The sequence below is a fragment of the Anas acuta genome, chromosome 4 (assembly GCF_963932015.1).
Source record: "Anas acuta chromosome 4, bAnaAcu1.1, whole genome shotgun sequence".
In the NCBI taxonomy this organism is placed as follows: Eukaryota; Metazoa; Chordata; class Aves; order Anseriformes; family Anatidae; genus Anas; species Anas acuta.
In genome coordinates, this window is record NC_088982.1 from 20093250 (window position 1) to 20119491 (window position 26242).

Here is a 26242-nt window from a genome sequence, read left to right on the forward strand (position 1 = left end):
AGTATCCCTGTTTGCAATGAAAATGATACTCCTTTGTGATTTATTGTCATTTTAGATGCTTTAGATGCTTTTAGAATCTTGTGCAGAGGTGTAATTTTTATTATCCAAACATACAAGGAAGAATCTGAATTAAAAAAACAAAAACACAAACAAACAAAAAACAAAACAAAACACCAACAACAGAGTTATAACACCCTTAACACAAATGAGGAGCCTGATCAACAAGAGAATAGGGAAGGAGTCCAAGATCTTGAAGAATATTCATAACAGAACTAGGAAGAAAAAATCCACTATTCACTGTTTTCTTAATGTTGTTTAGCAATCATTCAGAAGACCTTTATAGGATAATTTTTAAGCTATACCTTTTAGATATTCTCATAGGTTAATGGTACTGAAATGCGAAGAACCTCTATGATATGACAGTTTAATAGCAGCATCTATTGTTGTCTGTTTTTAAGTCTTTATCCTCTTTACATTAAAACTGGAAGACAGCAACCTTGATATTAACCTCAAACTCAGACAGAAATATGGCTTCCAGGAAAATGCACCTATCTGTATTTCATTAAGTCATATTATTTATTTAGTTATTTATTTTCAGCTCAAAATACTTTCAAGAGAATTTATGTAGCTGTAAATACACCAAGAGCTAAAATTTCATTATTTTATGAAATACAGAATAAATAGACTTATCACAGAGTTTACTAGTCTGCAATACTATTCCTTGGATTGTTTTAGTGTCAAATTATAAAAAGCACTTTAAATTGTGTCTCAGTCCAAGTTCCTGAAGTGGTCACAGACTGAAAATGTTGCATTGTTTTTGGTAATGTATGCTTAGAAATTGAGCAGTAAGTATATATTTCATGGGAAAGCATAAATAACATTCATTTTAATCACGTAATTATACTGTCATTTGTCTCCACATATTTGGAGAATGGTTACATAATTACTAATACTCTCTGCTTCAGAATGAAGCAAATTCAGGATGAAAATCTCAGCAGCATGCTTTGAATTAATGCTTTTAGGAATAGTACATTTTGTTTTATTTGGTCATGTGCAAAACCTGTGTTTTTGTGTAGGCTTAGTCATTATGTTGAATTTACAGGAAGTCTATTTATCTCCAACTCTAATGAATAATAAGTGGACATTCTGTTATACTCCAAAGTTTGGCCAGTGCTACCTAACTAAGAAAAAAAAATAATATATATATATATATTATATATATATATTATATAATATATATATATATATATAATATATATATATTATATATATATTATATATAATTTTATATATATATATATATAAAATATATATATATATAAAATTATATATAATATATATATTATATATATTATTATATATTATATATATTATATTATATATATTATATATAATATAAATATATTATAATAATATATATAATAATATATAATATATATAATAAATATAATATATATATTATATAATATATATATATAATATAATATATTATATATATTATTATATATTATATATAATATATATATATATATATATATATTTATATATAAAATTAATATATAAAATATATTTATATATATATTTTATAGATAATATATATTATATATAAAATTAATATATAAATAAATATATATATATATATTAATATATATAATGTACATATTATATATATGTGTGTATATATATATATATATATATATGTATATATATATATATATACATAAATTCCCGCTCTACTCTGAGCTGGTGCGGCCTCACCTCAAGTACTGTGTGCAGTTCTGGGCACCACAGTACAAAAAAGACATTAAACTGTTGGAGAGTGTCCAGAGGAGGGTGACGAAGATGGTGAAGGGCCTAGAGAGGAAGACATATGAGGAGCGGCTGAGGTTGCTGGGCCTGTTCAGCCTGGAGAAGAGGAGGCTGAGGGGGGACTTCATCACAGTCTACAGTTTCCTCAGCAGGGGGACTGGAGAGGCAGGTGACCTATTCTCCGTAAACACCAGTGATAGGACCTGCAGGAACAGTGTTAAGCTGAGGCAGGTGAAGTTTAGGCTGGACATCAGGAGGAGGTTCTTCACCTAGAGGGTGGTTGCATACTGGAACAGGCTCCCCAGTGAAGCAGTCCCTGCACCAAACCTGTCTGAATTTAAGAAGCGATTGGACTGTGTACTTAGTCATATGCTCTAAATTTTTGGATAGACCTGTGCGGTGCCAAGAGTTGGACTTGATGATCCTTATGGGTCCCTTCTAACTCAGGATATTTTATAATTCTATGATTCTAATCAAGCCTTTACGTTATACAATCTAGATATCACTATTTATTCTGGTCTTAGATAGCTGCCTTTTTGGCATGTTCAGAATTTATAGTGTGGTAATATGTCTACATGGTATCTTTCTGTATTTTTCTTTCAAAGCAAAAATTATGCCCTTTGACTAGCCTCAATGAAATCTCAAAGCAAACAACCAAATCAAAGTAAATGTACTTCTTGGAGATAAAAGAGAGATTACACACACACACATACACAAAAAAAAAAAAAAAAAAAAAAAAAGGCTGTATTCCCCATGCCTCTTCCAAGTGAACAAGACTTACCATTTCAAAGAAAATGGCTCAATTCCATTAACAAGGAAACAAGGAAACATCCTAATTCACAAATATACACAGTGGGTAATGTGTTAATAGCACCATTATCAACTGATAACATGGTGCAGTTAATGTATCTCAGCAAGAGTTGACTTTACCACAAGCCATTGTTTCCTTTTAAAACAGCACGAGATCTTGAGAAAAATCTCTCAATATCTCACTGTGGGGATTTAATAAACATCAGTCACCATAGTGCAGAAACAGGGGGGAAAAAAAGGTAATTTAAAAATATTTTCCATACTGTTTTATAGCACCTGGTTTAATTAATCAGCTCCTTTAAGTATCTTCCTGGGCTCACTGACTTTTGATGGACACATTTTAAAAAAAAATCACCTCAGCAAATAGCAAAATACCTTAAGCAATAGGGGTTGTACTTCACAAATACCTTATAGAAACATCAAATAGGACATTTTTCTTTGCATTTGAGTACCAAGAGGTCAGTAAGAACTGATGAGCAGACAAAATCCTTCAGCAGTATCTCTGAAAATATAAATAAGGCTTGTTACATACCCCTCAGGCAATTGATTTCACTAATTCACACAAATATAGGCCTATATTTGTAAAAAAACTACTAGCTGCTCAGCTTCATGTTTTCATCAAATGTATCACTAATAACATAGTGCTCTGCCTTCATTAACATAACAGTTAGCATGGAAGTATGAAATGTGGCATTTCTCCAAAAGTTATAATTGGGCTTTATTTTATCAAAAATTTGCAGAAGTTTATATTAGGTTTTAATTCTGTATACCATAATTCTTCTTACATGTAAGAGGCCATACAAAGATTTTGAATAAATATATTGTTTTACCTGAACCTGAACCTTTACCTGAATTATAGTACCTGAACCTTCAACCTATTCTTTTATCATCTTCCAGCCATCTGTCTCATGCTTATTTCATTTCTCATGGATTTTAGAGCTATTTTAACAGTTTGTCTAACAGAATAATAGAAAAACTTTTTCCTAAATAGGTGTTTTCTCTTTGTATATTTTTAAAAACTACTTCATAAAAGTAAAATTTTTTTTTTGTCTCTGAACTACTAAAAGATCAAATAATTGTCCTAATTTGAGTCTTCTTGTTGTTGAAAGGAAGTAAAGTTCAAGATATTCCACTTGTTTATTTATATGGTTACTTTCTTCGAGCAAGAATTGAAAGGAGTAAATATATACCTGTATCTCAAAGGATTTATCTAATGGGTTAAAATTTCAAGATAGCTAGACAGTATTTGTTAGCTTTAGAAGAAAACTACTTTCAGTAAGGAAATGTTGCTTATAAATTGTGACTATATGTGAACTCCTAACACCTATAAGGGTAAGACTGATTATTTATATATAAGCAATATAAAATGAGGGAATTGGAAAACAAAAGGACTGTAAACACTGGAGTGTGATACCTGAAGTAAAATTTATGTAGAATTTATGTTGAGGGTTAAAGGCAGCCAACAGTTCATACAATCTCCACCTAAGTAACTGGACATCTAAAAGATTAAGCTTATAAACTATCATAAGTTAAAATATGTTTTCATAGAACTGAACCGCATGTTTCAGCAGCAACTTCATGCATTCAGCATTTCATTTGGGTTCATGAACTAAATATCTTATGCCATATTCTTAGACTACTTCTGAAAAGGATCTTTCTAGTATTGGTTTGTGCAATGAAGTTACTCTTCTCAACTAGAAGCTTCCATTAGCTGTGGGGATTGTACTACAACTGTACACATGGTGTAGGTCACTATGTTCAGCTGGAGTCAGCTGCACCTACTTTAGTATGCCAGATGTAAGCCAGCTCTGACAAAAAGACTATAACTGGGTTAACATAAGCCAGAGACTATACTTGTATATCTTGAAGTATTATAAGATACATTGGTGCCTTCTCAGGACTGTGATACATGTGTATAAATGTGATTCATTGCTAAGATACAGAAAAGGAATCTGAGCTGTATAGCATTATGCTTCACAGTAGTAGATTAGTTGGTCACTGACAATAAATTCTCACTAAATCTACGTGTTCTGGATATAATAATTACAAACAAATAATTGTCTCGCTAACAGAATTTTTTTATTTTCCTCTTTTTTTTTTTTTTTACAGAAATTCATTAACAGCATATTAGCATAACACATTTCAATAATACAGCATGGGATCAATGCATATGGATTTTATATTCCAGTTGCAATAAATGCTGTTACACATGATTTCATCATTATTATTATTATTATTATTATTATTATACATTATTTATATGAACATAAATTTGTTTCAAACGTTATAATGTATAATTAATAAAATAATGGAACATTAGTAAATACTTTGATATGCTTTGTGTTGAGGAAATATTATAATTGATTCCTTTCAAAGTATTAGTGATTTTAATGAAATGTGAGGAGCTTGATTTCTGCATCTCTTTCAAAAGTAGTAAATTCACATTTGATCACTTAACTATGCATTTTTGCTTGTAGTAATAAAATAGAAAATATTTTCAAACTTCAGGATTTTTTCCTTTACACTTCACGAATAAAGGGCTTTCCAACAAATATATTTTAATGAATATTTCCTTCATTTTAAAATAGCATGAAACAGTGAAAAGTATGCTTAAAAGTCCGAAGTGTTTTTGAATGGTGGAAGCAAGAACTATGATTTCACTTATTTCACCTATACAGCTCTTCAGTAAACAGCCACATACAAGCTAATCAGATGATGAGAAAGTATGCACTTTTGGACAGAGAGCTGACACTAAAAGCAGTATACAGACTTCTGCCCTCTCAGGGGAAGCCTAACTCTACACATAAGTGGTAATTTTCTTTCACTTTTTCTTGTAATTTCATTTAAAATTGGTTGAAATTAAACAATAAGTTCAGAAAGTTATTAGACAGCCAGGCAGATTGCCTGAGAAAATGCCTTCAGCTTTGCACAGTGTCACATCCCTATTAAGCTAGGAAAGATTTTTACAGGTGATATGTATAAGAATAAACTTCTTGAGGTTATAGGAAAATTTAAAAAGATATTTAAAAAATTTAAAAATATATTGGCAGCAGCAAGTGACACTACCATTACTACTATTAAAGCCATAACTGACTTTACATAAATAAATAAATAAATTAATTAATTAATTAATAAGAATGTGAATTGTGATATATTTTTCATTGCTGTCATCATTGTTGTTCTGAAATGAGAAAATATCATACTTCTTTACAGCAGCCTTTAGAATTAGAGTTTTGTTCAGCTGCAAAGAATTAGATGTTTGAATTGCTATAGTAAATTTAATTATTTACAGTTGTGATGTGGCTGTATTAGGTTAATATTTAATACAAGGTTTGAGAAAAAAAAAAAAAGAGAGAGAGAGAGAGAGAGAGACTCTAGAAAGGCTAAATTGCATTTGCCACAAGTGGAAAGAGTAACTTTCTTTCAAAAAGTAACTTTCTTTCCAAAAGAATAACTGTTGGAGGTTCTGAAAGTTAAAAAATGCTGTATCTCTACATCAGATTATAAAATTTGTAATTTATCATTTTGGTCACTGTGGGAAAATACATGAAGCAAAGTGAAATTGTGAAAGACAAATATTAAACTGCTTGTCTTGTGAAGAGGTGAGGGACAGGAAAAGTTGTTCTTAAGCATGAAAAGCTGACTGAAAAAAAAAAAAAAAGTAAATGGGATCACTCTACAAATTCACAGAATTCATTGTGTTGTATACATTATACTTCACATTATATATACTCTGATGTTTCTGTTTTATGTGTATTTTCAACACTTCAAAACTAGACTTTAATACTAAGTTCTGGAAATGCTGTTATCATTTGTTCAACAATTATACTTCAAAAGTAACTGTACAATTGTGGGAGAGCCAGTTACTTAAATGGGATCAATGGACAGAATCATAGGTTCTATTTATGCAAAAGTACACTGTTCACAAGACTAGTACTGCTGCTTTGAAACTTTCATGTATAAATTTATCTTGATATTAGGGTAGATAAACTTAAGAGGTCCTATAACTAAAAACAAGGATATATATGTATGTAAAACTATGTAAAAAATAAGAAATAAACTAACACATAGTTTCAGCCAAAAGTGAAATTAAGGTTAATTTTTTTATTTTTTTTTGTGAAAGGTTAACCCTCATAAGTGGATGCTGATAATTAAGACTGTCACGTAAGCAGTTGCCATCTGATATAAAAGTGGCTTATCTGTGGCTCTTTGTTTTCTGCCCTACAAAGAGATCAGGACAGAGCTATAATGGTAGCTTTTGAAAATGAATATGTCCTACAAACACTTTATTTTCCTTAATAATTTCTGAAATGTTCTCTTTTTTCCCCTGTGGTAATATAATAGTTCAGATCCTTTCAGTTTACAATAGATTATTAAAGCACGTAAGATCAAAGCTGAAGAATAATGAATAATGTTTGAAAGAAACTCCCCCCAAAAATCTATACCAGTCAAGAAATAGCAAGCATGAAGGTTTTTTTTTTGTTTGTTTGTTTGTTTGTTTTTGTTTTGTTTTGTTTTACTATTTGATATTTTCTTAGAGAATATCAAAACTGTGGATGAGTCTGAGTCAGAATTATCTGAAGTAAATTCTACATTATTGGAGCTGAAATCAATGTAGAAGATATATATACTTATGTTAGTATTATGTTATAATACTGTATGTTGGCTGTGTACGGAGGTTCTTAGATCAGTAGCATTATTAACTGATTTAATGTTTTCAAAAACATTTCAGTTGGAACCTCTTTTCTCAGATCTACTGTAGTTAATAATCCATTTTAAATTTAAAAATAAAGTTAGCACAGGAGAAACATACAGTTTCATGACCTGGACAGTTTGTAAATGGAACAGTAGGTTATATGCTGCTGGATTCTTACGCTATCAGGATAGACTGCCTTATTTTGATCCTGAAACGTCAATCTATCAAAACTACATTTTGATACATATAAAATACATACATTGATCTCTGCAAGTCCTGGATCATCTTGTTTGAGCTAAATTTTTATTCATTTACTTACCTATTAATTTAAGTGGAAAGTGATCAACACCTTTTTTAAACTGATAGGAACCCCCAAAAAAATGAAGTGCTCCAGCTTTAGGGTTGTCATCTACTCACTCACTAGTGAGCCTAGGATCATAAATTAAGTCCTAATATCAAGTATAAATGTCAGTATGTGTTTGCATGTTGGATAGTAGATACCTTCCCAAGTATTGATGTTACTGGTTGCACTACAACATTGTAAGTAATGTGTCGACATAATGTTTTATTTAGTAAGCTCAGGTTATATTTTTAAATATAAACACCGGAGCACAGGTGACAGTTTTGGTGACCCAGATCTCTTCAAGGACAAAGCTACTTAAATTTTTATTGCACAAATCCACCAAGATAACAGTACTGTAGAAATGTGTGTTTTCTTTAAAATAGTTCATCCTGAAAATATATAAAAATTAGAATTAATTCAATTTGTTAAAAAATATGCATTTCATATTTTTTTTTTTAATTTTTATTATTATTATATGTTTCACAATATTTTGTTATCATTCAGTGATTTTCTCTAAGGATGGAAAGAATTGTCCAATTTTTATGCCAAATAATGGAATCCTTCCTAAATAACACGAAGTTTCATGACATCTGAGTAGGAATGTAGCCTAACATAATCATAGATTTATCATAGAATGACTTGGGTTGGAAGGAACCTTTCATCTAGATCCACCCCCGCTGCCATGGGTAGGGTTCCACCCCTTGTACACATTGCCTAAAGCCCCATCCAACCTGGCCTTGAACACTTCCAGGGATGGGGCATCCACAACAATGGTAAAAATAGCATACTATGGGAAAATCTGAAAAGGAGTGTACTGATTTTGAAGCACTAACCAGGGATATTCAACCATCATGGCATGAATGTTTGGTTTATAGATGCTAAGAGTTTCAAGCTATAAAATACATGTTATCCTTGCTGCTTCTTCTGGCTCTAGACATGAATCATAGAATCATAGAATATCCCAAGTTGGAAGGAACCCATAAGGATCATCAGGTCCAACTCCTGGCACCACACAGGTCTACCCAAAAATTTAGACCACATTACTAAGTGCACAGTCCATGATGTACATGATGTACACATGATTTAGATATAATAGAAAGTAGAGCAGATTTGCAGGTTTTAGGCATTATTGCAATAAGCTCTAATGTTGTTTGAAAATCCCATTACTTTCCATAATATCGAGGAGTACATCAGTAAAAAAATATTTTCTACCACCTGTTTCCTAGTCAGACAGGAAAATCTGTCAGGAAAATAGTCAGACAGGAAAATCTGACACTTTCAATGCATGCCTTTCCTATTTCCTCTTCATAGTTATACATAGCCTCTCATTTTGCTGCCCCTGTACAGTTGACTCCCGTTCCAAGAGTTTTCTTCATCCTAGTCTTATCCACCTATTCTTCTTCCCTGTGACTTCCTGTTGCCTGTATTCCTTAAAGCAATTAAGACATTGTATTATAAAACTCTTTCCTCATAGAATCATATAATCATTCAGGATGGAAAATACCTTTAAGATCATCTAGTCCAACCTTTAACATAGTACTAAATTCCACTACTAAACCATGTTACTAAATTCTAAGTTTACATATTTCTTGAAGGCCTCCAGGGATGGTGACTCAACCACTTCCCTGGGCAGCCTATTCCAATGCTGCACAACTCTTTCAGTAAAGAAATTTCTTCTAATATCTAACCGAAACCTCACCTGGTGCAGCTTGAGGCCATTTAGCCTCTTCTTATCACTTGGTGCTTTGGAGAAGAACCTGATCCTTACTTTGTTATAGCCACCTTTATGGTAATTGTACAGTGTGGTAAGGTCTTCCCTGCATCTCCTTTTCTCTAGGTTAAACAGTTCCAGCTCCCTCAGCCACTCCTTGTAAGACTAATTTTCTAGACCCTTCACTAGCTTCATTGTCCTTTTTTGGACAGGCTCCTGCACCTTGATATCATTCTTGTAGTGAGGGGCTCAAAACTGAACACAGTATTCAAAGTGCGGCCTCACTAGAGCCAAGTAAAGAGGGACAATCACTTCCTTCATCCTGCTGGTCACGATTTCTTAGATACAAACCAGGATGCTATTGACCTTCTTGGCCACCTGAGTGCATTGCTGATTCACATTCAGTTGGCTATCAACCAACACCCCTGGGTCCCTTTCTGCCAGGCAGCTTTCAATTTTCCCCCACCCTGTAGCACTGTTGTGCCCCAAGTACAGGACCCAGAACTTAGCCTTGTTGAACTTCATACAGTTGGCCTTAGCCCATTGGTCCAGCCTATTCAGATCTCTCTGCAGAGTCCTCCTACCCTCGAGCAGATCAACACTCACTCCTAACTTGGTGTTGTCTGCCAAGTTATTGAAGATTCACTTGGTCCTCTCATCCAGATTGTTTTTAAAGATATTGAAGAGCACTGGACCCCAGTACCTGCGGGACACCACTAGTAACTAGCCTTCAGCTGGATTTAACTCCGGTCACCAAAATTCTATGGGCCCTGCCACGCAGCCAGCTTTCAAGCCAACAAAGGATACACACATCCAGGCCATGAGCAGCCAGCTTCTTCAGGAGAATGCTGTGTCAAAAGCCTTACTGTAGACCACATCCACAGCCTTTCCCTCATCAACTGAGCATGTCACCTTGTCATAGAAAGAGACCAGGTCCGTCAAACAGGACCTGCCTTTCATAAACCCATGATAACTGGGCCTGATCATCTGGTTGTTCCTGTAGGTGCTGTGTGACAGCACTCAAGATAATCTGCTCCATGAGCTTCCCTGGCACTGAGGTCCGACTGACAGGCCTGTAGTTTCCCAGATCCTCCTTCCATCCCTTCTTGTATATGAGTGTCACATTTGCTATCCACCTACCAACTGGTATGTCCCCTGATATCCAAGATTGCAGATAAATGATGGAAAGAGGCTTGGTGAGCATTTCTGCCAGCTTCCTCAGTACCTTTGGGTGGATCCCATCTGGCCCCATAGACTTGCATATATTGAAGTGGGTCACTAACCATTTCCTTGTGGAGTATGAGAGCTTCATTCTGATCCCTCTCCCTATCTACCAGCTCAGGGGGCTGAGTACCCAGAGAAAAAACTGGTCTTGATGATAATGACTGAAGTAAAGAAGGCATTAAGTACTTAATCCTTTACCTCATTTCTTGTCACAATGTTTCCCCCCATATCCAATACAGGATGGAGATTCTCCTTATTCCTCCTTTGCTTGTTTATGTATTTATAAAAACATTTCTTATTGTCTTTAACAGAAATAGCTAGGTTGAGCTCAAATGGGCTTTGGCCCTTCTAATTTTGTCCCTGCATAGCCTCAGGACATCTCGGTAGTCCTCCTGAGTGAAGTTTACTATAAGTGGCTTTGATGTGATCCCCCTTAAAATAAACTCAGTCTCAAGACTGGTTCTCGTTTTAATATTTTTGTACCTGAAAAACACAATCATCAGGCTACAAAGACAAATTGCATACATGCTAGGAGCAGACTAAGTAAAATAATTCTGGAAATACCGATCCATAAAAGATGACAATGAAATAGAGTTTGTTATAAACATTTTACCGGGATAGTTATTAAGACTAACATATTTCCAATTTTCCATCAGCAGTCTGGATAACCAAAAACTTATCAAAAGAAAACCATATCATTAGTTTATGAGAAAATGGTAGGTATGGAAAATGTGGGCTGTGTTTTCAGAATGGATGGCTACAAGCAATCTAGAGTTTGTACTAGGAAAACTTTCATATAAGGACCTTTTCCTGATATTCAGCCTGAACCTCCCCTGTCACAGCTTGCGAGCTTTATTATTTACATTATTGTGAGCTTTATTATTTACAGGAGAGATGTATTGTGGTTTTCCCTGTGGGAAAAGTAGAAATTGGAATTTAAATTGTATATGCATATTGTAAGAGCACTTTGTGGTAAACAATTAGGAAACAGCAACAAAGGCTGTTTGTTCCATATTAAACAAAATATTAAATAATATAAAACAAATTAAAATATTAAATATGTAATATGAAACATTCAAATATTAAACAAAATTATTTACATATTAAATAAATTTCTAACCACCAGACAAATTACTATAATAGAGTATTATATAAGAATAATTACAGAATAAGTAACTGAAACATCATTCTATAAAAAGAACTTTCCTAAATAAATAAATAAATAAATAAATAAATAAAAATAATTATTTAAGATGCTTTGGCCATCAAAGTGGACAAAATACAAACAAACAAACAAAACATGCAAGAATATTTTAGTTTCACAACTTGACTACAGTTGGTTGTATCAAGCAATTTACTTGTGTCCCCGGTACAAAAAGGACATGGCAGACCTAGAATAGGCACAGAGAGAGGAAAAAAAAAGGATACTTAAACAAAGGAACTGAATGGCTTTTGTGTGCAATGTGATTAGCTATAACAAACTAAGGAAAAACAACCTGGGAGGAAGCAAAAGCCTATAAAATTGGGATTTAGGCAAAGAACAAGGATAAGAAATGACAATTAACCATCTCTTCTAACATTAGAAGAAAGCAATGATTACAGTATCTATTACCAACAGGAAAAGCAGATATACACAATGTTAAGGTAACTGCAGAAGTGATTCTCACAAGATATTGTTAAAAACTCATATGGGTTAAAATTTTAGTTGATAGTGATATATATAGTTGATAACGATACTATATCATATAACTCTCATTAGATTTGTTGATATTTTTGTTCTTTAGCAAAGACATAGCTTACGGTTCAGAAGTTTCTGAAATAATCTTTACTGGAAATAGTAAGAACATGCTGAGAATTTATTTCTATAAACTTGTCCCTTCTCTATATTTTTTCCTGAGCATCCACAATATTCACCATCATTAGACATATTTAATGAGGATGCCTTGGGTTTGACTCAGCAGATTTATTTGTTTACTTTGTACTATAAATCTTCTACAAATCTTGAACCTTGCACACCTTCTGATACAGATATATTTTATATTGTAGTTGTTTACACTTTTTTGGAGCAGATTTCTCTCAATACTTGTATTTGAAAATGCTTGCCCAACATTTCACACAATAGACAATACTGTACACTTCGTGGAACACAGGTGAATGATTTGGCCTAACATACCACTATCTGTAAAATCAACAATTTTTGTACATTTGTAGGAACATTTTGTTTTGCTTTTACCTCCAGGTATCTAGATGCTGTTAGATGTTTTATATTTATATTTGTATTTATGGTCGTAAGTACCACTGTGACTTCAGAGGGAATACACCTGAACTTTAAACATGTTTTTATATTGTGTAATGCAATGTGAAATGTCACAATCCAGACATACATCATTGAGAATGTTTCTCTGCCTTTGAAGTACCTTTTGACAGTTTGCTTTTAGAAAGGTGTGAACACTTTGAAAAAAAAAAAAACTACCCTATGACCCCAGTTTTAAGTTGGACTTCTTAGATGCTTGTGTTTCATCCAGTTTATTCTTTTCAGCAAACATGAGTGAGGTCTCAATACTCAAAAAGTATTCACACATACACACATACTAAAAAAAAAAAAAAAAAAAAAAAGAGAGAGAACTAAAGTTGTACGGTAGTATGGTAGATAAAAGGTCTGTTAAATTTCTGAAGAATTACAAGGCCTATCAGAAACTATCCACTGAGTTTGCAGAAAGAGGATAAACCTTCCTACAGAAGCAAACTCTGAAGTAGGAACTTCTCAGTGAATATACAGAAACAAGCCTTCAAGAACAGACAAGCATGTTCCTGAAGTTGTAAACTTGTTATTTAGCAAATCTGTTAAAGTCACATGTTACTCCAGACAGCTATTTATGTGAAGTAGGATAGCGTATGATGATGGGATTACTTGATTCATACTACCTAAAATGTACTTCTGAGTATAATAACATAATGTATTCAACCAGCACTGTCTCTCTTTTTTGAGGCTATATTTATCAAAGTTGTTCAGCTTTAATTCAGAAAACTAATTATTTTTTTTGTTTTGTTTTGTTTGTTGGTTTCTTTCTATGTGTGTTCATAATGGTACATTATGGTATGTTTATTTCTACTCCAGCTTTATCTTGAATAGTGTTCAGAAGTAGATAATATTTTGTGGGAGTATTGAGGAATTTAATATTACAAATCCACTGTATTTTGGTCATAGATCCCTAAAATATGCTTGAAAATCTCAGAAATTAGAGGTCTGGCACAAATAAAAAATAAAATAAAATAATAAAAAAAAAAGAATCAAAATGTTTTCCATCTCTGCAATTTCCCTTTTCCATTAACAGCCTCCATTCAGATACCACTCATTCTCTCTCCCCGTGACTTGCAAATAGTTCTGCCAAGTCATTTTTCCACCTAAAGAGAACTCCAATTGTTTTAAGTATTTCTTTACTTCAGAAGCAAGAACAGACAACTGCATGTTTTCCTTCTATTCTGCATGTGCTGGGACTGCGGAATTATAAGTGCCATAAACATAGTCAACAGCAAAGAAACACAACATATATTCAACATTACAACCATAGATGCGTATTATTTGTATTTTATTTAAAGAAGAATAAGGTAAACCAAATAAACAAACAAAAAATATCTCATGCAGTCATTCACCACATAGTTTGCAGGCCAAACATGCAACCAAAAAAAAAGAAAAAAAAAAAAAAAAGAGAGAGAGAGAAACAAGAAAATGCAGTGCTACCCATGCCTCTATGGCTGCTAAAAGAATAAAGTGGAAAAATATGAAATACAAGAAGAGCTGCATCTGGGTGAAACAGTGTGCTTAATTGTGAAATTATACCTTTATACAGATACTTGAAGGATAACAATGTATTTCTCTATATAATAACATGTAGAAAAGGAGGAAATGGCCTTGTAACACTCTTCTAGGGTTGCATATAAAATGCACCTAATGAAATTTTACTGAAGCATCAATTTAACGAGTCTTGATATTTCTGATTTTGCTGTCAGTACTTTAATTTCATTTTTAGTAGTAGCCCATTTATTTGACATAATGCTGCTGATAGCTCCTGTGTTTATATTTACATTTCCACAGTCAAACTATCTATATATTTTTTGCAATATGTTTTGTGGTACTTTGACAATACTCTTCTATTGTCTACAGATATAGGAATTCATGCAACAGGAACAGCATGTTCTGAAAGTCTGATTGACTAATATTTGTATTTTGGTCTAAATAACTGAGAAGCTGGTCACTTATCTAGAGAGGTTTTGTGTTTTATATTTTAGAATGTTTGAATAAACATAATGTGAATGTTTTGTGAATGAAACAATTGCATTTTATTTTTAGAAACTCACTGATTTTTTATACTAAACACTGTTGTTTCAAAGCATATCAAAAATATTGTGATATTTTTAAGGTGAAAAAAATAAAAATGTTAAACTATTATTTATGCGTCCATTTTTTCTCATTTCTTGCAACAGAAAACATTGTGGTGGTTTTACCGTGCTGGGCAGCTAAACCCCACAACCGCTCTCTCACTCCCCCTCCTTTAGATGAGGAGGGGGAGAAGTAAAGCAAAGAACAACTCACAGGTTGAGATAAGGATAATTTAATTAAAGGGAAATAATTATAATAATTAAATAAAGACTACCATGAACTAAACAATTTAACTAAGGGGAAATAAAAAGGGAAAGGGGAAAAGGGAGGGGAAAAGGGGAAATAAAAAGAAGGGAGGAAAACAAACAAACAAACTAAATGAAAGCTATATGGAAGTGCAGAGGAAAGAAATTACTCTTTACTTCCCACAAATGAGCGATGATTGACCACGTCCTTGAAGCAAGGCCTCAACGCACGCAGCCGGTGTTCAGAGCATGACCAACGTCTTCTCAACGAGAGCCCACCCCTCCCCTCTTCTTCCTGTTTCCACCTTTTATTGCTGAGTGTGACGTCACATGGTATGGAATATCCCTTTGGTTGGTTTAGGCCAGCTGCCCTAGTGATGTTTCTCTCCTCACTTTTTGCCCATCCCCTAGGAGGGTTAGAGAAAGGCCCAATACTGTGCCACTGCTGCTCAGCAGCAGACACAACACTGGTGTGATAACACTGCTGTTCCAGCTACAAGTACAGAGTACGGTACTGTATGGGCTGCTGCCGGGAAAGTTAACATTCCAGCCAGACCCAGTACAAACATTTTCTGGTTCTATCAGAGTCATTTGATGTGAAATTTTCCTTAGATTAATTCCACCTTGGCTTTTTTCATCCTTTGCAGTGAATATGCTAATGGAATATACTGAATACAGCTCTTTTCATAAGATTTTGCCTTCTTTTCCTTTACTGTAAGCTGTAGATCATTAGTAACTGATTCCTGAGGCCAAGTATGTAGACAGCAGCTTAATCAGTGTCCATGCTATTTTCAATGTCATCTCTAGCCACAAGGCAGCAAATTATTTCAGAGCATTTTTCTTTGAAACATTTTGCTGTGTTTTCTCTGTTTGTTTTGGATCATATTTCTGGCCCACTCCCTCAAGAAGTGCTTTTACTCAGCAGTTTTAGAGTACATTTTTCCTTCCAACCCTGGTTGTCTTCATGTATTTCCTTTATACTTTCCCCGTTAAGAATTTGTATAAATTCTCTTTGACAAGATTAGCATGTTTGATCTTAATAGACATTTTATGTTTGTAATAACTGTACTATTATTGAGGCAATACTCCCTATCTGTGCTATATATTCTTATGTTAGTTATCTGGCTTAATCACACACACAATTTCTCAAAAGCAATAAATGAAGCAAATTTTGAAAATACCTCCATAGGAAATATTTTCTTGGAAGAGAAGTAATGGAATGAGAGAAATAAATAAAGAGAAATATTCAGTATTTGCAAAGATAATAAAAATATCGGGTACATCTTTTTCCCATTATTCCATTCATTAACTCATATTCCTGTTTGTAATGAACAGTAGCAATATGATGTGTAACACTGGATCATCAACAACATCTCCTGAATGTCTTACATTTACAGCTTAAACGTAACTGACTAATGAGCACAACTGCTAATAACATATTTCCTGAACATGAAAATTTTAATAATTCCTCTGGACAACTTGATTTAGCAAGGAAAAAGCCCCATCAATTCCTCTGCAGAAACGAATATTACTACCTTAAATTTCACAGAACCATAGAATATCCTGAGTTGGAATGGACAAGGATCATTGAGTTCAACTCCTGGCTCCACACAGGACCACCCAAAAATCAGACCATGTGTCTGAGAGAGTTGACTGAACACTTTTTGAACTCTGGAATGCTTGGTGCTGTGACCTGGGGAGCCTGTTCCAGCGCCCAACCACCCTTTTGGTGAAAAACCTTTTCCTAACATCTAGCCTGAACTTTCCCTGTTGCAGTTTCATGTCATTCCCTCAAGTCCTGTCACTACAGAGATCTGCTTCCCTCGCAAGGAAGCTGTAGGCCAACATGATGCCTCCCTTCAGCTTTCCCTTCTCTGGGCTGAACAAAACAAGTTACTTCAGTCACTCCTCATACATCTTGCCCAGCTTTCCCTTGACCAGAAAGCAATGCTATGCCTGATGCACCCCAGGGTATGGTTGGCCCTTTTGGCAGCCAGGGCACACTGTTGACTCATATTCAACTTGCCATCAGCCAAAACCCCCAGATCTCTTTCTGTGGGGCTGCTCTCCAACTTGTTGTCCACTAGTCTGTACATATATCTACAGTTGCCCCATCCCAAGTGCAGAATCTGACACTTGCTCTTGTTAAACTTCAAATTGTTAGTGATTGCCTAGCCCTCTAATTTGTCAAGATCTCTCTGCAAGGCCTCTCTACACTTGAGAGAGTCAACAGATCCTCCCTATTTAATGTCATCCACAAACTTATTTCAAAGTTATTGGAAACAAACTGCATCCATGTCATTTATGAAAATACTTAAGAGAACTGGCCCTATAATGGAGCCCCAGTGACTGTCCTCCACCTGGATGTCACCTTGATGTTAACCCCTTTGAACCTGACACATCAGCCAATTGTTCACCCATTGTATAATACATTTATCTAGCTGCATGCTGGACATTTTGTCTAGAAGGATACTGCAAGAAACAGTATTGAAAGCTTTATTGAAATCCAAAAATATTGCTTTTACTGGCTTCCCTTGGTCAGCTAGATGGGTGATCTTGTCTTAAAAGGAAATTAAGTTCATTAAGCAGGACCTTCTCCTTCTGAACACATATTGGCTATGACCACAAAGTCTTTCAGGTGTTTTTCAATAACTCCCAGAATAATTTTCTCCATAATTTTACCACACACTGAAGTGAGACTAACAAGCCTGCAATAAATGGGGTCTTCTTTCTTGTCCTTGAAAATTGGAACATCTGACAGTTTCCAGTCAAGTGGGACCTCTTCAGATTCCCAAGACTGATGAAAAATAATTGAGAAAGGTCTCAAGATGACATCATCCAGTTCTCTGTGTACCCTGGGATGAATTCCAGTGGGCTCCATAGACTTGTATGCATCCAGCTGGAGCAGCAAACCCTGCACAAGTTTGGGGTTGGCTGGTAGTTTGTCATTACCACAGTCATGGTCTTTCAACTCAGAGCTCCAGAGGTCCCAGAGCCCATCACTGCTGTTGAAGACAGAGGCAAAGAAGGCATTAGATATCTCTGCTTTGTCTATGTCCCTGTTTATAAGGTGACCATTCTCATCAAGTAATGAACCAATGTTTTCTCTGGTCCTCCTTTTGTTCTGGGCATATTAAAAAACAAACAAACAAACAAACAAAACCAGTGTCCCCACAGTATTGTCAAGCTTCAACTCCAATTGAGCTTTGGTCTAGGAATTTGCTTCCTACAAAGATGAGCAGCATCTCTGTAGTCCTCCCATGTCACCCACCTTTGCTTCCAGTCATATCCTTCCTTTTTCTGCTTAAACTGTAGAAAAAGATCCCTGCTTAGCCAAGCTGGCCTTCTGCCCAACCTGCCTGACTTCTGATATTTTGTGATTTCCTGTTCCTGTTCTCTTAAGAGGTGGTACTTAAAAAATTGACCAGCACTGATAGACCCCGATGTCTTGAAAAAGTTTCCCAGAGGCCCTTACTAACAAGTTCCCTCAGCAGCAAGAAGTCTGCTCTCCCCATAACCAGAGTTGAAGTTTTGATATCAGTTTTCCTCCTATCATGAAAGATTTTAAGCTTGATTACTTCATGGTTACTATGGCCAAGACAGCCAAGAATCACCACTACACCCACAAGATCCTCTCTGTTCATAGGCATCCTTTCAGGCAACCCCAGGAGTGCACTTTTCCTAGTCAGATCCTTTAGTACCTGTACCAAGAAGTTATAACCAAGATGTTTTAGGAATCTCCTGGATCTGTTTGTATCTGCTGTGTGGTATTCTCAGTTAATGTCTGGAAAAATGAAGTCCACCATAAGGACAAGGGCAGCTGATCTAGAAGTATCTCTTAGTTCCTTAAAGAATATTTCATCAGTGTCATTATCCTAGCTGGATGGCCTATAGTAGACTCCTACAACAACATTCACTTCATTTGCTTGTCCCTCAACCCCTAGCAAGAGGCTCTCAACTGTCATTGCCAACTTAAAGCTCCATAAAGTCCATCTCTTACAATACACTCAGTGTCACCCCCCGAATTGCATGCCCTGTAAATTCCTACTGAAGAATCTATAACCACACCTGTCACAGGACTCTTCCCAGCAGGTTTCACTTATGCCAATGATGTCGTAGTTAAGGAACTGAGTCAAGTCTTCTAGCTCCTATTGCTTGTACGCCATGCTGTGTGCACAGGTGTAGAAACATCTCAAATGTGCTTCATTGTAGCCAGCACCTTGTGGAGCAGACTGAAGGATCTCAATAGTACTCAGTCCCTCAGATTTTGGCATCCCATCCCATAACTTATCGCCAACAGACCTGTTTTTATTCCTTTCACCCTCCAAATTTAGTTTAAAGCCCTATTGATCAGCCTGTTAGTTTGTGTGGAAAAAAAAAATCCTCTTCCTTCCCCTCAGTCCTCAAACTTCCCCCCCTACCCCAAGAAAGGTACAAACCATGAGGCACCAGCAGACCTGGTGTTGCATCTTGATCACTTCATGATTAAGAAACCCTAAATTCTGCAAGTGACACCAGCCTTGATCAGCTGGGTCTGCTTCTCTGTCTCTTCCTTTATTCCAATAATAAATAATAAAATATTATTTATAATATTATTTATAATATTTTATTATTTATAATAACATTATTTTTATTAATTAATTAATATAATATTAATTTTTATTTATAATAATTATTATTATATTTATATTATTATTATTATTATTCCAATAGTAAAATTACAAACATAATATTAATTGCAGACCTAGAGGTAACTCTAGCAAAATATTTACTTATAATTGTTTCATAAAGCATTATGCATTTCTCTGCCAGCCAAAATTCAGCCTTACAGTCACTTTGTTAGGTGTAGTCCCTAAAACTCATGACTGAAATGTGTTTTCTCTGCCTGGTAATTCAACAGAAATGTCTGATTTAGGAACTTATAAGCAGGAGTCAACCCTTCCAACCCAAGCTATTCTATGATTCTGCGACTCTGTGACCACAGTTTTCCTGATCTAAATAGTATTCATGTAGAACACATGATCAGACAAATAATTGACAATAATATCTAATTTTATATCATTTGGAGGTTTAAAGACTTGTCATTTTGTTTAGTCTCGGTGTTACAAAAAAATAGACAGTACATACCAGTTGTAGCTAGCAAGTAGAAGGCTTCTGCTTGAGAGTTCAAAAGATCAATTTTGAGCATTTACACACACAATTATCTGGTGCCTGTCAGCATTCACAATATAAATTATTTCTTGCTTACCACAACCCCCAAGAAATTTGTTGATTTTGAATGTGAAATTCAGGTATATTGCACTTAATAAACCCACCTAACAAAGATACAACTGTCTGATTTGACTTACACTGTCAAAATTTAAGAATTTAGTTTAAACTGGTAATCTACTTCCTTTTGATCACTCTAACATGTAACTTATGCCATCCTAAAATAGAAGCTAAAGGCAAACAAGATGAACTGGTAGCTCAGGAATCAGGACCTTCTCCTGAAGTATGCCCATTGCCCAGTTCAGTCTATTTATTTAAAACTGTTTCACCCCATCTAAAGCAAGTACAGGAGCCACATGTTCTCTGCCAGCATTTGTTTCCTGAAGATTGATCTAAAGATCTTTTTTCTGACTAGGTTTCCAGTGATGGGATAAGAAAGCAAATGTGTATTTTATTATTTATTTATTTATTTATTAATGTAGCTATCCTGAATATGGACTACAAAAGACTGCTGTAATACACAATATTTCTAGATATTGCCACACAGGGGTTATATTTGAGAAGACACATAAGAATTTGTATATGCAAAATGACATGCAAAGTCACATTCTCTTGCATATAGGAAAGTCAAATCCATTTTGCTCAAGGAGGAAGTCTTTGAGATCAGAGACTTTGACTATTGTTTTATTTTGAAAGTTTTAGCTTCTTTACCTTAAACCATATATAAATTACTGTTTTCATTTCCTGCCACTCTACAGGAATATATGAAAATGTATTTTTAATAACATAATTCTAACAATTTTTCTAAGGCAAAGATGTAAAGATGCAAAACCAATATATATGGGTCAGCTTTAACAAAAAATCAGCAATAGTTTCATTGATATACCACAATTACCTGTCTCAGCTGTGTTGCCTCTCAAATTCTTGCTCAGCCTACTAGTCTGTGGGAGTGTGGGGTAGGGACAGTGTTGGGTTGTTAGAGAGAAAGCCTTGGTACTGTGCAAGCACTGTTCAGCCATAATCACAGCATAGCACTAGACAGGCTGCTAAGAAAAAAGTTAACTACATCCCAACTAGACCTCGTCACTATGGGACAGAGGCAGGTTCTTTTCAGTGGTGCCCAGTGACAGAACAAGATGTAACAGGCAGAAACTGAAACACAGGATATTCCCTTTGAACATCAGGAAACACGTTTTAACTGAGACTGATTCAGCACTAGAACAGGTTGCCATGAATTTGTGTAGTCTCCGTCCTTGGAGATCTTAAAAAAAATGTCTGGACATGGTCCTGGACAAACTGCTTTACGTGGCCCTGCTTGAGTGGAAGATTGGACCAGATAACCTCTAAAGGTTCCTTCCAACTTAAAGCATTCTGTAATTCTGTGATAACATGAAGATGTCTCTTTCTTTTAGTAGGTGTTTCATTAACGATGTATTTAAAATCTTCTACATAACATACCAAAGGGGAATGCTAAAACATTTTTTTGTTCTTTTATCTTCAATTTCATATAAAGTGAGACAACATATGGGCCAAACAATCACAATGACCTAAATTCAGTCTTTACTAATACAGAGACAAAAATTTCATAGATGTCTTAGAAGTAATAAGCACGCAAACAAAAAAAAATCCAACTTCAGTGGTTTTGCTTGAAGGTCAAGATCACAATGTTATACTAAGCATTGTTTTTCATAAAATATTTTTACAGGCTATGATAGCTCAAATAGTACTATATATACAAGAATTTTATGGAGAGATGAAATGGAGTTTTAATCCCACAGTGATGCACATGTGAGACATTTACAGCTCAACTATACAGATTTTTTTTCTAATGAAAACAGAATGAAGTCCTTTCTAACTAATTATACTGATTTGATATATATTAAAAGTAAAATTAATCTTTTACTAGGTCCCCCCTCTGAACAATGATGTCAACATTATTGCTGTACTTATGTGCAAGAGAAACCATACCAGATGTGAGCTAACACTATTATTAAGATCAAAGCAAAAGTAATAAACAAGCATAGTAGGTGATACCTTTTAAAGGCATTAACAGATTCCTTCACATAATGGAAAGAAAAAAACCAAACAACTATATTTGAAAAACCTGTTTCAAAAGCAGTCTTAAAAGATACCTTTCATCATCATTCATTAGTGGATGGAGTGGGAGCACAGGTGGTGTTTTCCTTTATCCCTTCAGTGGTAGGTAAGGATATTGAGCAGACCTGGAAAGCCCAGCTGATAAATACAAGGTTGAAAGGCTGGTGCCATTGCAAGAATTTTTTTTTGTTATTTGTTTGTTTTGTTTGTTTGTTTTGTTTTGTTTTGTTTGTTTGTTTTTGTTTTGATTTGTTTTTTTGAACATGAGGAGGGTGCCTGGTCTGATGGCTGCAGATGGGTCCCACTTATCTCAAAGGGGCAAATATATCCTAGCCCGGGAGCTGTCAGGACTTGTTAAGTGGGCTTTAAGCTATGTCAGAAGGGGAATGGGGATGAAATGAGGCTCAATAGCCTGGGGGAGCAATGCCAGGCTTGGGGGTGAGAGCAATGGCACAACTAAAGTGCAGCTACACTAATGCATGAAGCATGGGCAAGAAACAGGAGGAGCTGAAAGCCACTGTGAAGCAGGCAAACTATAACCTAGTTGCCATCACTGAAAGGTAGTGGGACTACTCCCATGTCTGGAGTGCTTCAATGGATGGCTATAGGCTCTTTAGAAGGGACAGGCAACAAAGGAGGCATGATGGCATGGCTTTTTATATTAGTGTTTCAATGTTGTTGAGCTTGGGGTTGGGAATGATAAAGTAGAGTCCCTATGGATAAGGATCAGGGGGTTGGCCAACAAGGCAGACATCCTGATAGTGGTCTGTTATAGACCACTAAACCAGGATGAAGAGATGGATGAGGCATTCTACAAGCAGGTGGTGGAAGTCACACAATCACTATTGCTTGTTCTCATGGAGGACTTTAACTTTCCAGACATAGGCTGGAAATACAATACAGCCCTGAGGAAGCAGTCTAGAAGGTTCCTGGAGTGTGTGAAAGATAGCTTCTTGACTCAGCTGGTTAGTGAGCCTAGCAGAGTGGGTGCCTCACTAGACATACTGTTTACAATTAGAGAAAGACTGGTGAGAGATGTGGTGGTTGGGAGCTGTCTTGGGTAGAGTGATCACAAAATAGTAGAGTTCTCTGTTCTTGGTGAAGTCAGGAGGGACGTCAGTAAAACTGCTACCTTGGATTTCCAGAGGGCAGACTTTGAATCGTTCAGGACACTGGTAGGGAGAGTCAGTCCTGAAGGGAAGAGGGGTCCAGCAAGGGTTGGACATTCTGCAGGAAGGAAGTCTTAAAGGCATAGGAACAGGCTGTCCCTTCATGCCATAAGATGAGCTGGCGGGGAAGAAGGGACAGGCAGCTCGGGGAGAGTACAAGGAAATTGCCAGCATATGCAGAGAAAAAATCAGGAAGGCCAAAGCCCAGCACGAGCTCAAGCTGGCCACTATGGTTAAGGATAACAAAAAATGTTTTTACTGATATATATACAGTAAGAGAAGGGCCAAAGAGAATCTCCATCCCTTATTAAATGCAGGGAGAAACATGACTACTGAGGATAAGGAAAAGGCTGAGGTTCTTAATGCCTTCTTTACAACTGTCTTTACTAGTCAGACCACTTATCCTCGGAGTACTCAGCTTCCCGACCTGGAAGTCTGGGACAGAGAGCAGAAGAACACTTCTCTCCCCCTTCCCTCCCCCCTTCCCCCCCCCCCTCCCCCCCCCTCTCCCCACACACACACATACACAGAGTTCAGGACGAAACAGTTAGAGACCTGCTGCTCCACCTGGACTGCTACAAAGTCCATGGGGTCAGATGGGATCCACCCAAGGGTGCTGAGGGAGTTGGCAGATGTGATTGCTGGGCTGCTTTCCGTCATCTATCAATGGTTGTGGTCATCCAGAAAGGTCCCAGATGACTGGAGTCCTGCTAATGTGATGCCCATAAGGATGACCCAGGAAGCTACAGTGCTGTCAGCCTGACCTCGGTGCCAGAAAAGGTGATGGAACAGGTCATCTTGAAGGCAATCATGCAGCATAGGTGGGACAACCAGTGCATCATGGTTCAGCATGGGTCCATGAAAGGCAAATTCTGCCTGACCAACCTCATCTCCTTCTATGACTAGGCGACCCACTTGATGGATGAGGGAAAGGCTGTTGATGTAGTCTACCTAGACTTCAGCAAAGCCTTTGACTTGCTCTCCCATAGTATTCTCCTGAAGAAACTGGCAGCCTGTGTCTTGGACAGGTACTCTCTTTGCTGGGTTAAAATCTGGCTGGATGGCCAGGCCCAGAGAGTAGTGGTGAACAGAGTAAAATCCAGCTGGTGACCAGTGGTGTTCCCAAGGGGTCGGTGTTGGGGCCCATCTTCTTTAATACCTTTATTGATGATTTGGATGAGGGAATTGAGTGCACCCTCAGTAAGTTTGCAGAAAACACCAAGCTGGGTGGAAGTGTTGATGTGCTGAAGGGTAGGAAGGCCCTGCAGAGGGACTTGGACAGGTTGGGTTGATGGACAGAGGCCAATGGGATGAGGTTCAACATGACTAAGTGCTGGGGCCTGCACTTTGGCTACAACAACACTACCTGCAATGCTACAGGTCTGGGGCAGAGCGGCTTGAAATAGGTGCAGAGGAAAAGGATCTGGGGGTGCTGATTGATGCTCATCTGAACATGACCTGGCAGTGTGTCCAGGTGGCCAAGAAGGCCAATGGCATCCTGGCTTGTATCAGGAATAGTGTAGCCAGCAGGACCAGGGAGATGATCAACCCCTTGTACTCTGCTCTGGTGAGGCTGCACCTCAAATACTGTGTTCAGTTTTGGGTCCCTTAGTACAAGAAGTATATCGAGGCCCTGAAATGTGTCCAGAGAAGGGCTATGAAACTGATGTAGGGCCTAGGACACAAGTTCTATGAGGAGTGGCTGAGGGAACTGGGGTTGTTTAGTCTGGAGAAGAGGAGGCTCAGGCGAGACCTTATTGCTCTCTACAACTACCTGAAAGGAAGGTGTGGGGACCTGGGGCTTGGCCTCTTCTCACAGACAACTATTGATAGGACTAGAGGGAACGGCCTCGAGTTGTGCCAGGGCAGGTTTAGGTTGGAAATTAGGAGAAATTTCTTCTCAGAAAGAGTGGTTAGGCATTGAAATGGCCTGCCCAGGGTGGAGTCAGGTGGAGTCACCATCCCTGGGGGTATTTAAGGAAAAGTTGGACATGGTGCTTAGGGACATGGTTTAGTGGGTGACATTGGTAGTAGGGTGATGGTTGGACCAGATGATCTTGGAGGTCTTTTCCAACCTTAATGATTCTATGATTTCTTAGATAATACTTTTAACATTTGAAGATAATTTTGTTTTGCAATTCAAGAATGTGAAACACAAACTGTTTTGTAATAGTGCATTTGGATTATGATACTAAAGAATGTTAACTTTGCTTATTGATTTCTCCTGAAAGAGTTACAGCTTTCTGTAGTGAATTTAATGTAATTGATAATAATTAAGCACTGAAAATATGAAAACTTTAAAAGAAGCCTTGCTAATTATAACTCAATATAATGATTAAGAGCCTCTCATTGCAATATAGAGCCTACATTTTGACTCATCTACTGTACATGTGATGGAATTTCCACTGTATCTATGTAGGAGGAACCATCTGGAGTATATGGTGTTCAGCTATTCTAAAATTTTGTATTGATGAATATATATGCCCAACATACTGAAGTTGGAACAAAAATACATTGTTTGGCAGGATGTCTGATAACTTAATAAGGTC